The sequence below is a fragment of the Ciconia boyciana genome, chromosome 1, assembly GCF_034638445.1.
Source record: "Ciconia boyciana chromosome 1, ASM3463844v1, whole genome shotgun sequence".
Lineage (NCBI taxonomy): Eukaryota > Metazoa > Chordata > Aves > Ciconiiformes > Ciconiidae > Ciconia > Ciconia boyciana.
In genome coordinates, this window is record NC_132934.1 from 31,435,283 (window position 1) to 31,448,474 (window position 13,192).

At 34.6% G+C, this 13,192-nt stretch overlaps 1 protein-coding gene across 3 annotated transcripts in view; it reads left to right on the plus strand.

Moving 5' to 3' along the window:
• Positions 1-13,192, plus strand: part of IMMP2L (inner mitochondrial membrane peptidase subunit 2) — a 495,130-nt gene that overhangs the window by 326,782 nt on the left and 155,156 nt on the right. The window lies entirely within an intron of this gene.

Genomic DNA, 13,192 nt, shown 5'->3' on the forward strand with positions numbered 1-13,192 from the left:
CCTTTTCTAGCAATATTCTAAGCAGCATATCATTTACTTGGAGAAAGAGGTGACAGGGACCTTCTGGGGGAAACTGTCACACAGGATGGGGTTTGACAGGCTGGATGGGGCTGGTGCTGGTTTTGCTGCTGCCTGAGAGTGAAGAAGTCATTTTGGGTGGAATAACCAGAGCGGACTGTAGCGTGGGAAGAGCTGGGAAGCAAGTGTGCAGACCAAACCCTGGGGCTGTGTGTACAGTTGGGGAAGAGAGGGAGAGCAGATTGGCCTTCACAGAGAAGGGGAACACTATCTAAAAAGATTCTAAGCTGCTTTGTGTAAAGGGAAAATAATCTGTAAGTATAGATATTTTACTCATTTGTGCTGTTCACTGTTGGTGACACTTCTGGTTTATTTCATCCTCCCTTTTTATTTTTTTAAATAAATATGTTTGTTATCATACAAGAGAGGAAGTGTCTTGCAGCTCAGAATCTTAAAAATCTCATAGCAAAAACCAACACGGGACACTGTTTTATTCTTGACAAACTCCTCAAAGTTCTTTCATGCCTGCTTAAGTGATCAAAGTCTCTTAGAAAAATATCCTCAGTTATTGTGCAGGGTGCCTTCTGCTATCTGTGAAAGCACACAAGTAGAGGATAATGCAATTAGTATCAAGTGGAGCACAATGCATGATGACCTGCTGACACAGAAGATCGGGTTTTGAGAAAGAATATCATGTGGAAAAATACTCCCTATTAAATTTCCCATTGCTGCTCTTTGCCAAATCCTCATAAGCAGGTCATAACTCCTATTATTACAAGGATTTCTGTCACAGTAGCCAATCTATGGTTAATTCAGCCTGACTTCATCTGCAGGATGGACACCTGCAGTTAATTGTGGGCATTTTTCCCCAAATGCTATCTCAGCTAAAAGCAGAAGCTGTGAAGAAAAAAAAACAACTTAAGTAAGTTTATTTTCATTGTGAGAGTTTTTAGCCGTGTCCAATTGTCTTATTAGTGTTCTTTTTTTTAAGCATATCTTGTAACTTTTGAAAATGGCATTTTGTAACTGTTGGTTTAAAATATGTAGATAGCTTTCCCATTTTTTGTTTTGCTAGTGTTAGTTCTTAATTTTTTCTGTACTCTATTATAACAAATACTAAGTTTTCAACTACATAAATAAGTTATCCTCAGCATCACTCTCTGTTTCTAAAATGTTATTTTATCATATAACTGTATACAAATTCCAGTGAATTTACTGTTATATAGTCTAGGAATAATTTATTTCTTTGTGTGCTTACTGAGCCCATAGAGATCTTTAGGATTATGTCCTATGAACAGCTTTTTTAATAGCCATGAATAGAGATTCAAAATTATTTCTTAGTTAAGCCTCTGTCTTTACCTTTTATTAGTTGGAAGATAATTGATTTTCATTTTCTATGTCATAAATATAGAAAAAGTACTTATATTGCATGTGGCATTATTTTACAAAAATAATTACAAATAATTCCAAAGTCTAGACTTCTGTTGACCTCTGTAGAGATCTTTTAAATTGTTGGTTGGTTTGGTTGTTTTTGTTTTTGTTTCTGTGAATTTACATTGACATAATGTCTCTACTCTTAAAAGAAATTATTTTTTACTAAAAAAGTGTATTACAACTATTTTAAAAGTATGCATTGTGTTGTTATTGCTCTTCCCTTTACCTCACCATTAGTACTTTATTTGCTTTGCTGTGTTATTTAAAAAAAATCTGCTACAGATACTTATAAGATAGATGAAACAATATTTTTAAGCAGTTTGTCTTTAATCATTTAATATTAAGATGGCTAGACTAAGCTGACGTCTGGCTTCCTTTGTAGTCAATGAGGAGAGAAATTCTCCTCCAAAGCGTGATTCATCCCACTTCAATTTTCTGTTACCTTCTATGCACTGACTATAACAGACTTAACTCATCTGGAAGGCTTAGTTTCTTGACCGTAGTAGAGGTTAAATTTGCGAAAGTATCAAGCTACTCAGAAATATCAAGAAAGAGATTTTCTCAACAGGTGCTTGAAGTAGCATTTAGAAAAAATGAAAAACCAGTGTGCCTATGGAGTTTAGGTGATTTCAAAGATAGACAAAAACTTCAGAGTCTTCAGAATCATAATTTTGTTTCCTAAATATTGTGTTAATCCTATCTGAGATGCTAAACTTGGTCTCCAGTAGAGACAATGTGAGACCCAGGCTTCTTAACTTCTAAATTTCTTTTGAGATAATATTTTGTTTCCTGACTCACTGATATTTTTAACATCTAAATATGCATCCAGTACTTTTTCAATAATTGTGGTGGTGTTATATAACTGCAAAAGTTTTCTGGAACCCCATCAGAAAGGAATAATGATTGAAAATTGCTACAAAATGTGTAGTGTGTAGTCACAATAGCATCTTAGGACAGCAACGGATTATTTAATTTTATACGCTTAGAAGAATTGCACTGAAAGGAGGCTGTAGCAGGATGGGTGTCGGTCTCTTCTCCCAAGTAACAAGCAATAGGACAAGAGGCAATGGCCTCAAGTTGCACCAGGGGAGGTTTAGATTGGGTATTGGGAAAAATTTCTTCACCAAAAGGGTTGTCAAGCATTGGAACAGGCTGCCCAGGGAAGTGGTTGAGTCACCATCCCTGGGGGTATTTAAAAGACGTGTAGATGTGGTGCTTAGGGACATGGTTTAGTGGTGGACTTGGCAGTGTTAAGTTTACGGTTGGACTTGATGATCTTCAAGGTTTTTTCCAACCTAAATGATTCTATGATTCTATGAACACAGGTCTAATCCCAGAATCAAAGAAGGTATAGAAGTGCATCTTGCAGCATGTAAGATTCTTTAAAAATAAGCATAATTTAAAAAATCATACTAATAGATTAGGTATAGATTAAAAAGATTATTTCTATCTAGTATCTCATATGGCAACCTGAGAATGATTTTTCAAGCATTTGATTACATTTTGCAGTTTTCTGTGCCTTTCCCTATGTTGTCTGTTGCAACAGAAGTCAGTCATATTTTATTTCCTTTACAAAGTAGAATATTTGGCCAGCTATAGTAAAGATGAAATATGGTTCCTACACTACAGCATAATGGTTAATGAAACAGTGAATATACTACTGTTGTTGACTTAAGCATAGAAGCCCAGATACTCTCATTCCTAGATTGTGCTAGCTTCCTATTTGGTGGATAAATATTTCTATGTATGCTTTCAAAGTCAAAGGTTAAGGTGTAGAGTTTTTCAGCCCTTTTGGAAAAGGTGAAGATAAGGTGAAATGGCTGGTTAAAACAGCAAGTAATTAATTGAGTCTCTCTGTTAACAAGAGGAAGGTCAAGTGCACATAACTATCGTGATTACACAGTCTGCATTACAAGCGGCTGAGTCGTTTAACCTCAAAGTGGTCAGATTGGAAGTCTGAGAAGCAATTAAATGAGATTTTACTTCAAAATTGTAGCTATGCTTCTGAGTTACTATAGTATTTTGAGGTTTCTCAGAGTGACTTGTCATATAGTTTTGCAGTACCAGTTAGTTTTATTGCAGTGAAACATTTTGAGTTTTCAATTTTCCTCTTTTTTTTTTTTTCAATTTTAGGGGTTTTTTTGCCTCACTTTAGCAAACTGGCTGAAATTTTTAAATGGTAATTTCTAATGGAGATGTATTTGATTTTTTTCTTTCTGTCTTTTTCTTGACTTTGTCTTGTATGTAATTCTGAAAGTTTTTCAGATGCACAATTTTGATTGCTGGATCCAAAATGTAGGAAGGCTTGCTTAATTTTGTCACGTAGGAATTATACCTCTAGTTTACACTGGGTAGAGTCCATAGTTACCCACTGACAAAGATCCAAATTATTTGCAATAACCTTTCAACATCTATGAAAAATGCTGAAAATCTGCTACTACTGATGTCTCATCTAACTATGAAGGTGCAACTGTATAGCATGCTGTAGGGAAAGCTCAGTTGCTTTGAAAGTATGCTGATCTTTATTCTTTTCCCTCCAACTTCCTCTTCATCTTAGTGTAGGTGATCTCTGCTAAATAACGTCTGGTACCAGGAGATACATTACAGAAGGATATTTACCATGGAAGCTAGTTTTGTTCTGACTGTATTATCCTTGGAGAGATACATTCCTGCTCTGTTTGAAAACTCGACTAAATCAGAAGAGCTAAGGAATGGGGGCCTGTGAGAAAGGAACAAGCGCAGATATCCAAGAATTGCTGAGCTTGAGAGAATTGTTTACGCGTTCTAATTATTCCATGTCTATATGGCAAAGTGTAAGACTCCTTTACTGAGGCTTTATGCAGGTGATATATTCAGATTGTTATTTTTGTTTAGAGATTTTTCAGAATTCCCCAGGAAGTTTCAGGGAAGCATTGTTTTAGGTTATGTGCAAACAGTTTAAAATTTAATAAAAATAAAATACTACCTTTCCAACTGTGTGCTTGCAATCTGTAATTATTATAAAACACTACTTTCAGTAAAAACAAAATAGTTTGTTGGCAGTGAGTGATTTTGCTTTTTAACAGAGGTTTGACTAAGAAATGCTAATGTAATGTGAAGTTAAATTAAGAATTACAGGATGTTATTAGAAGTACAGTTTTCCTCATATTTTTAATTATATCTTTGTACATATTTTCCACTGGAGCTGCTGAGCAAATCAAGCATCACTGGAACTTATGCCGAACCAGTTGGTGCAACTGCTGTCTTGAAGTACTTATTTTGTAAATTATGGATGAAAAATGGTGAATGTTCAAAATGGTTCACTAAACCAGTATTTATTAGAGCTGGGGCCTGCTTCCTCAAACTTAGCCCAGAGGAGCAATTGAAGAATGTTTTCCGTTGCTCTTGTTATCTGCTAACATTGTCAAAATTATGTACGATTTCTGCATAATATTTCTGTTTGACAAAATTGCTGATGTATGTCACTTCCTTTAAAGTTGTAACACTCTTTAAGGTCAAAACTGGGTCAAACATTGCTACTGACAGGTGAGCATGGACTCAAACAGTTTTTGTAGTATGGAATACCGTTTGGAAAATGCCTCTTTAGCAGTTGAAGGGGAAGAAAGACAAAGAAGAAAATGCAAATGACTTCAAGACTTGCAATAAATTTCCAGTATTTAAAACAAAGAGAAAGGCCTTAGGAACGTCTTATCTGAGCAAAATGATCACATGGTTTATTTCTCATTCTATCAGTAGAAGCTAAAATATGGTTAAGGTCAATCGATTCAGAAATAGGCTTTGTCAGGCAAACCTGGTATGTTTTATCAATAAAATTGCAAAACAACTAGATAAATATAATTTTAATAAAGGCCATAATATAGTATATTTGGTTTCTTCAAGAATTCTTTTTGCTACCACATAATATCCTGATCTAGAAACTTGCCTTTTATGGAATTAATGTGGGCCACATTAGACAGATTATAAACAGGTTCAGTTCAACTGTGAAGATGTAGATATGGTTGGAGACATCTGTGAATGGTAAGACTTCGAGCAGATTGCTTTGTGATCCAAAGCTAGGTTGGTTTTGTCAATTGTCTTCATAATCACTGGTTAAGCTTGCAAACAATACAGAGATAGACAGGGCAATAAATAATCAGGCAACCATGTCCTTACAGCATGACCTGAATCACAGTTACTGTCCAAAAACATGCTTTACAGAATGTGAAGTGCAAGTAGTAATCAAAACTTTATTGGTTAACTGTTTTAGCAAGCAGTTTACTCAGAGAAGGATTTAGATGTCACTTTTTGTATCCTTTCGACATCAGTTCCTAGGATGAAAAAGATGAGCTTTTTGCCGGAATATACAAAATAAATGGAATATTGGGAAATAGGAAAGAGATTTTGCATTGAGCCAGCATAATAATACCAGGTTACTCTACTTAATTTATTATTAAGTATAATAATAATCCAAGCTAAATAATACTAGGTTCTCATGTCTGTGTGCCAAGAAAATGGAAATGCTGGAGGAAGTTTGAAGTATGGTCACAAAAGTGGTCCTGGAATTGGAAAACTGTGTACTGAGAAGGTTAAGGAGTTCTAGGTGATGATTCCAAGAGAACTTTAAGAAGAACTGTTGTGCCTAAATCTTTTTGCATGAAGAAGAAATAAGATGTTGAGGGTTTTTCTGCCTTGGAGGAGAAGGCATGAAATTGAAGTTGGTTAAATTCAATTTTGAATGCAGATGCAATTTCCTAATAGCAAGGATAATTAAACTTTGGAGTAATTTCTCTGGATGTTAGACTCATCGTCACTCAGAATGTTTGAGACAAGATATCATAACCTTCTCTAAAAATGCTTTATAATAGAATTAGGTACTATCCAAAAAGACAGAAAAGAAAAAAAGTCTGCGGGCTACAGCAGTTAATTAAGGTGATCAGTACGGTCTCTTCTGGCATCAGAGCCTCCATCCCAGATGAAATATGTTGTTTTTTAAGGTATCAACATCATGATTCTTCATACATTTGAATAAGACTAAAGGCTGTACATAGTTAGAAGTGAAAAATAATTTATGTTGTAAGGCACGTCTAATGATTATCTAGTCCTACCAACCACTCAAGGCAGGGTCAACTCTGAAGTTGGGTCAGGCTGCTCAGAGCCTTATCCAGTCGAGCTCTGAGTATCTGTGATTCCCAGCCTCTCTGGGCAACCTGCACCACTGCTTAACCTCGTGGAGTTTGAAAATTTTTCTGGTATCCAACTGGAATTTCCCTTACTGCAACTCATGCTGTTTCCTTCCCTCCTTCTGCTGTGCACCTCTCTGAAAAGTCTGAATCCCTAATCACCAGTTAGATAGAATACAACAGCAATTAAACCATTTGTCTTATCTCTGATCTGCACAAACCCAATTTCCTTAGCCACTGCTGTTACATTACTCTTCTGTTACTATTATTTTGGTGGTCCATCACTTTTTCCAGTTGTCAGTATCTTTCTTGTACTGGTGGGTCCCAACTTAACACAGATATTGGACCTGGTTACTGGATACATTTAATGCAGAAATTCTATATAATAGAAATTTACAACAGGAATGACAGCAAAAAAGAATAAAATAAGTGTGGTCATTTTTTTTCCTCCACTATTATATTGTGTGTTATTTTCCACAATATAGATATTGTCTCAGAACCTATGATGTGATTAGTTAAATATTATGATTATTATGAGATTCATTATCTGTATAAGGAAGTATGGAATTTAGATAAAAGTTATGGACTGGGAAAAAAGTGAAATGAACAGATTTAAAATGTTTTTGTTTAGAAAATATGTGCATATATTAAGTAAATTTGCATTCTTATACAACATTTAGAGTTGGATATGTTGGATCTGTTTTATCATAGCTATAGTACTGGGAGGGATGAAAGAATGGATATTGCTACATATTTCCTACTGTACAAAGTTTGTGCATCAACTACTATGCTGGCAACAGGAAGCTTGTTCATCATAGACCAAGGGCACAAAACATTTTTGAGGGTCAATGTCTTTATCTAGTGTATGATGCAGCCATGTAAAACTCCCTGTTTATCTTATTACGCAAAGCCAGAAAATAAGGATGAGATGATAGTTCCACTGCCTCTCTATTTCCTCTTCCTCCAAACATGTTTTAAAAGCAAAGCCACCAAAACTGTACTTTGAGGTTCACAATTCTGTAGGTATATTAATGCCATTTATTCTGGGCTCCATCTACATTTTAGTTACTAATATGGCTATTTTCTGGATCCCCAAAAGGCTCGAGAAGGAGATAAACAACTAATTTTTCATCCTGCAGCAATTCTGGAAACTCCCAGAAGTGTAAACTGTAACTACATTGGAATTTTTGGTCAGAGAGGAATTAGTTTTGGGAAATGAAGAGATCACTGAGTGAATAGCTTTGGATCCCAGTATTAGACTAAGATCTCAAAAGCTCCCCCTTATCTTGTTTTGTGGAGTGAAATCCTTCTCAGTATCTGGCATTAACAACATAAATAAAAGCAGAAATAATGTTTGTGAAGAAGATGGCCTTCATTATTTCAGTCTGTTCATGCTATAACAACACAGTGTTCATTGTGTCAGTTACCTCCTTGTAGGTGACCATCAAATCACATAAATCCCAATCTGAAGTAAACTGTGAATAATCTGAAGGGAAACTTCCAGCTGCTGCCTAAACATCTTGCTTCTATCTCATAAAAAGTGAAGCCATGTGCTAACAGTAATATACATATATATATACATAGATAGACACACATAAACAGTGTAAACTTCAGGCACTTTTCACTGCAACTTTTTAATAAATACCTGGTTTTGTCCTGTTCTGGAAAATGCTCAGTTAGTATCAAAATTCCAGTAATTTTCAATAGTGAGCACAAAACCCATGCAGGTTGACTAGGATAATGGATGGGTAACATTAAGTGTATGAAGATCATCAAAGTATCTAATTCAAGCTATCTGTTTGAAACATATTAGCTGCTCATTCATTATGAGTTCACAGTATAAGGTCTTATCTTCTTTTTCTAATGCATGCACCCAGAAAATCTGAGTGTTCATTCAATGAAAAAGAAAATAAAAATTATCATATGTTGTAGCATTTATTTAGTTGGACTTTACTGTTATTCAGGTCTAATTTCTTTCTTCTTTTCATGATAGCTATTGTGATAATATCTGTTGAAAAATATAATTGCTTTTGGTATGTATGCTGTGTGTCTGAGCATTGAACATTTTGTTTGATCATTATCTAGGATCAGTAGGTTACTTTTTTTATTTATTACAGAGACTGCATGCTCAGCAGGGAATGATATCACATAGCATTTGGGGATACATGTGAATATCCCTTTGGAGAATAGAAATGAATCAACTGTCTTCCTTCACTTATCTTGCTGGGATCTTAGGATATAGTCTAAAAAGCACTCTCTCTCTACAAAAGCCTGTAGAAACTTCAGTTTCAAGTTCTTAAGCATGATTTGCTGTGGGCACTCTTGAGAAGAATACAGTCAGACAACTCAAAGAATGAAAGAAGGGTCAAATAACACATACAAAGAGTGGAAATAATATGAAAATTTCATGATTGATCAAATGTTAGTTAGCTTATGGAGCAGTTATTTAAAATTGTGCTAAGCAATATCCATTAGAGTAAATAAATAATCAAAATTATGGGAAGGAAGAGTTTAGGAACAATATTGTGACTGAAGTACTCATTTGCTCAATCAGGAAAGGAGAAAGCCTTCAGAGAATTGTCAGCATTTTTGTCTAACAATCGCTTGCTAAACAGTGGATTTTTCTGCTGGCTGTATCATTCCTCCTGTCTTTCCTGGCAAACATGTTTTGTAGTGCTGCAATCCCATACTGTTAATACAGGGTTAAACACAGAAGAATGGATTCTTGTATAAATTTATGTGTGTGTGTATAAATATGTGTGTGTGTACATATATATGTATGGGTTTTGTAAGAGCATATTATTAAAAATAAAAACATAAATAAATGTTTCATTTTTATTAGAGAAGTGATATTGAGGTAATAACTAGAAAAGGTTGTGAGTGCTTTCCTGAAATAGAGCAAAGTGTCACTTTCTAATAGAAATTCAACTATTATTCTATCCCACCTCAAGAAACTAACTTCTTATCAACTTGTCAATTATTAGTTTATTTCGGACTGTGGTTTTGGGGATGCATCACTGATAAAACCCAGCTAAAGCTGTCTGACCAGTCTCCTTCCTCTCAATATTTTCTCTCCGTGACAACATGCAGTGTCTCTTCAGCTCTGAAAAGCTTTTTTTTTTTTTTTTTTTAAGAAAAAGGAAATTGAACTCTTTGCAGCTCTTCTGCTAAAGCATAGCTTTTAACTTTAGAACTAAATGTGTGTGTAGAGAGAGGAGGTTTCCTATGTAGTCTACAGTTTTGGTTTTTTTTTCAGCAGTATCAATTGGATACATAAAGGGAGACCTGCCCCAGAATAGTGCGTAAGCTGGAGGTTAGAATATTGTACCTTGAAGTAATTGCTGGGGATGAATAAGGAATTTGAATCTGCCCTAATCACTGCGGTGATCTCCTTTCACCTCTACTTAACCTAACTCTCTCAATTCCTTTTCAAACAAATGACCAAATGTGAGAGGTTTTAATCCAAAGTTAATGATGTCCTGATGACACGGGCACTTGGTTTTCTTCTTTTACTGTGGTGGAATTGCTCATTAGTTTTTAATGAAAGCTGGGTGTGGATAAGGACCATAGAGCTGAAAGTCAATACAGAATAAGACAAACATATAGATTTAGGAGAAGAAGCTAGGATTATTACCAGAAGCTAATTGTGGCAGGTTGCTTACTCTGAGTTGTTAAGGTTGCATCTGGAAAACCAGAAACAAATACATGCCAAATGTCTAATTTTCCCTTGGTAAATTGTTTATCTTAAAACTCTGAATCTGGATTTTAATGTCATGATTCATGTCTTTGTGCATGAGGCTGGGATTTCTGCATTGCACTGTGCATAAACTTAAAGTTTGGACCAAATTAGAAATTTTTGCTAAAGCAGAGAGAAATGTCCCATTATCAGAAGGTATTTCAGACAGAGAGGATGTTGCTCTTTTGTTCTATTATTTGCAGCCAGCCATCAGGTGATCTGTAGGTGAAGTTTAAAGAATTGTTTTGACAGATAAAATAAAAAATATTTATCAGTCTTGGATGCTACACAGGCCATTGCTTTCTTTTTGTATTATACAGTGGTCATTCTCTTGAGGTGCTTGAACAAAGAATAATGCTGTTTAAAGAGAAATTGATAACAATGAGTTATGCTCAAACTTGATGGCTTGAGGGACAAACTGCTAGACTTGCCTGTTTTGCCCTTTTCTTCATGGAAGGAAAAGTGACTATGAGTGGAGTATAATTCAATCTGCATTTAAGAAGTGGATTTATTTTCCAGAGATGTTTTTCCTAGTGCATTCCTGATGTGCTGCTAGCTGCTGCTTGTGCATTAATATTTGTAATGTGCTTGAGATTTCCATAGTCATTCTGACTGTTTCTACTTGCACTGATGTCTCTAATTCATGCATAGTGAAAAATGGTTATACGTAGATGAGGAAATATTTTTACTGAGAAAAAAGTAAACTTAACTTTTTGAGAGGCTGATTTAGAAAATCGTCAAGGAATGGTGACTGCTCTGTGAAACATCAGATATGGATCTGGCTGGTAAAAGTATGTATGGTTGTTATTAATTCATACTAATGATCTTTATATTTTCTGAATGACATGTTTGGGACACAAAATATATTAATTGTGTGTAAGTAATCTCATATTTTCCCACACAATATAACTTAAAAGGAACATGCCTGAATATGACCTTTCATATAAGGAGAAAGAAAAAAACACGGTGTAATTTAGGAGAGGTGCAAACAGTTAAATCAACATTTTCTTTTGTTTTTCTATTTCCTTCTGTTTTAAACAAATCCCATTTTCAAGGATTATTGTTTGTTACCTCACTGATATCAGTTAGAGAGAAGTACTAAACAATTACTGGTTACAATGTTTTGGGGTTTTTCTCTCCTTCATTGTTTAATTTGCTCTATACCTGCTGCAAAATTTCAGACAGAAATTGCCTATATCTGCATGGTGTTGTGATTTCCACAATCAATGAAATCCCAGTGTTAAGCTAAAAACCTTTCAGGAAGGCATCAATATCCATCACTTCAGAACTAGTCTCTTATCTCCTGTTCAATCACTGTGGCTCTTGAACAAAACATTCTGATTGCCTCTTGAAAATCCTTGTTTTAAAAGTGCCTGTGTTATTGGCCAGTTTGAACCTGCTGCTCCCTCCTTACTAGTCCTTTGCCATTTTCATGAACTATAATCAGAAAATTAGTAAAAAGTTTATTTTTAAACTATTCTGGCTTCAAATATTAAAAATATTCCTGATTTATAATAACTATCTACAAGGAATTCCTTGAAGTCTTTCTGATAAATTATGTGTTTTGTTTAAATATGTCATTACTAGAAGAAAAGTAACCACTCTTAGAACAAATACTCATATCTCAGATTTAGAGTGATGTTTATTCAAGGTCATTACAATTTTTTCCACAAGGAAGGCAAATTAAGGGAGAGGTCAGTAATTACATTACAATGTATACATACTAATCAAGTGAAAATGCTTACATGGGGAATTTCAAAGAACCTTTGGAAGTAAGGTGTTAAATCAGAACACAATTTTGAAAGAGTAAACTTAAAATTTGTTTTCATTCAGTGTTTGAGAAATGCACAGTTCATCACATACATTACATATTATTATTTCCATTAATTTTTTAATGAAAATATTACAATCTGAGCCTCAATGAATTAAAAATGAAATCAGTTAGCAGTACAGTAATTTTTGCAAATATTTTTAATTTATAATAGCTTGTAATAATAAAGGTATGTTGTTTTTCTTAGGTTGTGCTCTGACTGAGAAAGAGAGGTGGTCAATGCTTGAATGAGTGTGCATTGAAGCCTGCTAGGGAGCAGCATCAGAAAGTACTGTGGATAATTCAGATATTTGAATCAGATGAGCATCTAAAACTTGATTAATTCCTCCCAAGACTGAAATGTAGAATATTATTAAAATGTGTATTCTCAGCCTGATAGAGAACATGAAAGACAAGACTAAACTGGAATATACAACTCTTCAGGTAAAATTAATGCTAAATAAAATATTACTGTAAATGATATCATGATTTGAAAATTCCAGTGATGACTAGGGAATCAAAGTATGGTCCTTATTCATGTTGACTGCTCCACACTGCTTTGTGAAAATAGGATTTTCAGGCTTGGTAAACTGTAAAGTGAAACTATTTGATATTTTGAAATTCAAAATTATGCTTCTTGAATTTTGTTTTATTACATCGAAATATAAACATTTTTAAAATATATTGACACAGACAAAAAAACCAAAACCACTTTTAAAATGTTTGGAACACTTTTTTGGCTTCATATTAAAAAAAAATTGAATAAGCCTGAAACTATTTTTCTTTTTAACTTTTGGAACTGAAAGTGAACTGCCTTTAGTCATGCAGCAGTGCAACAAGTTTTTCGTCCAGGCTCATCTCAGCTTTGGTTTTTAAGGAAATGTAATCTTAGTGTGCTACCAGCTCACCAGAAATGAGCTCAAAGGTACTGGTCTGTTGTGAGGATGGCATGGCCAATGGTTTTAGGCATGAAAACTGTAATACAAAGCTCTTGCGCTTGCATGTATAGCAGGCTGTACTTGAAGTCTAATATGA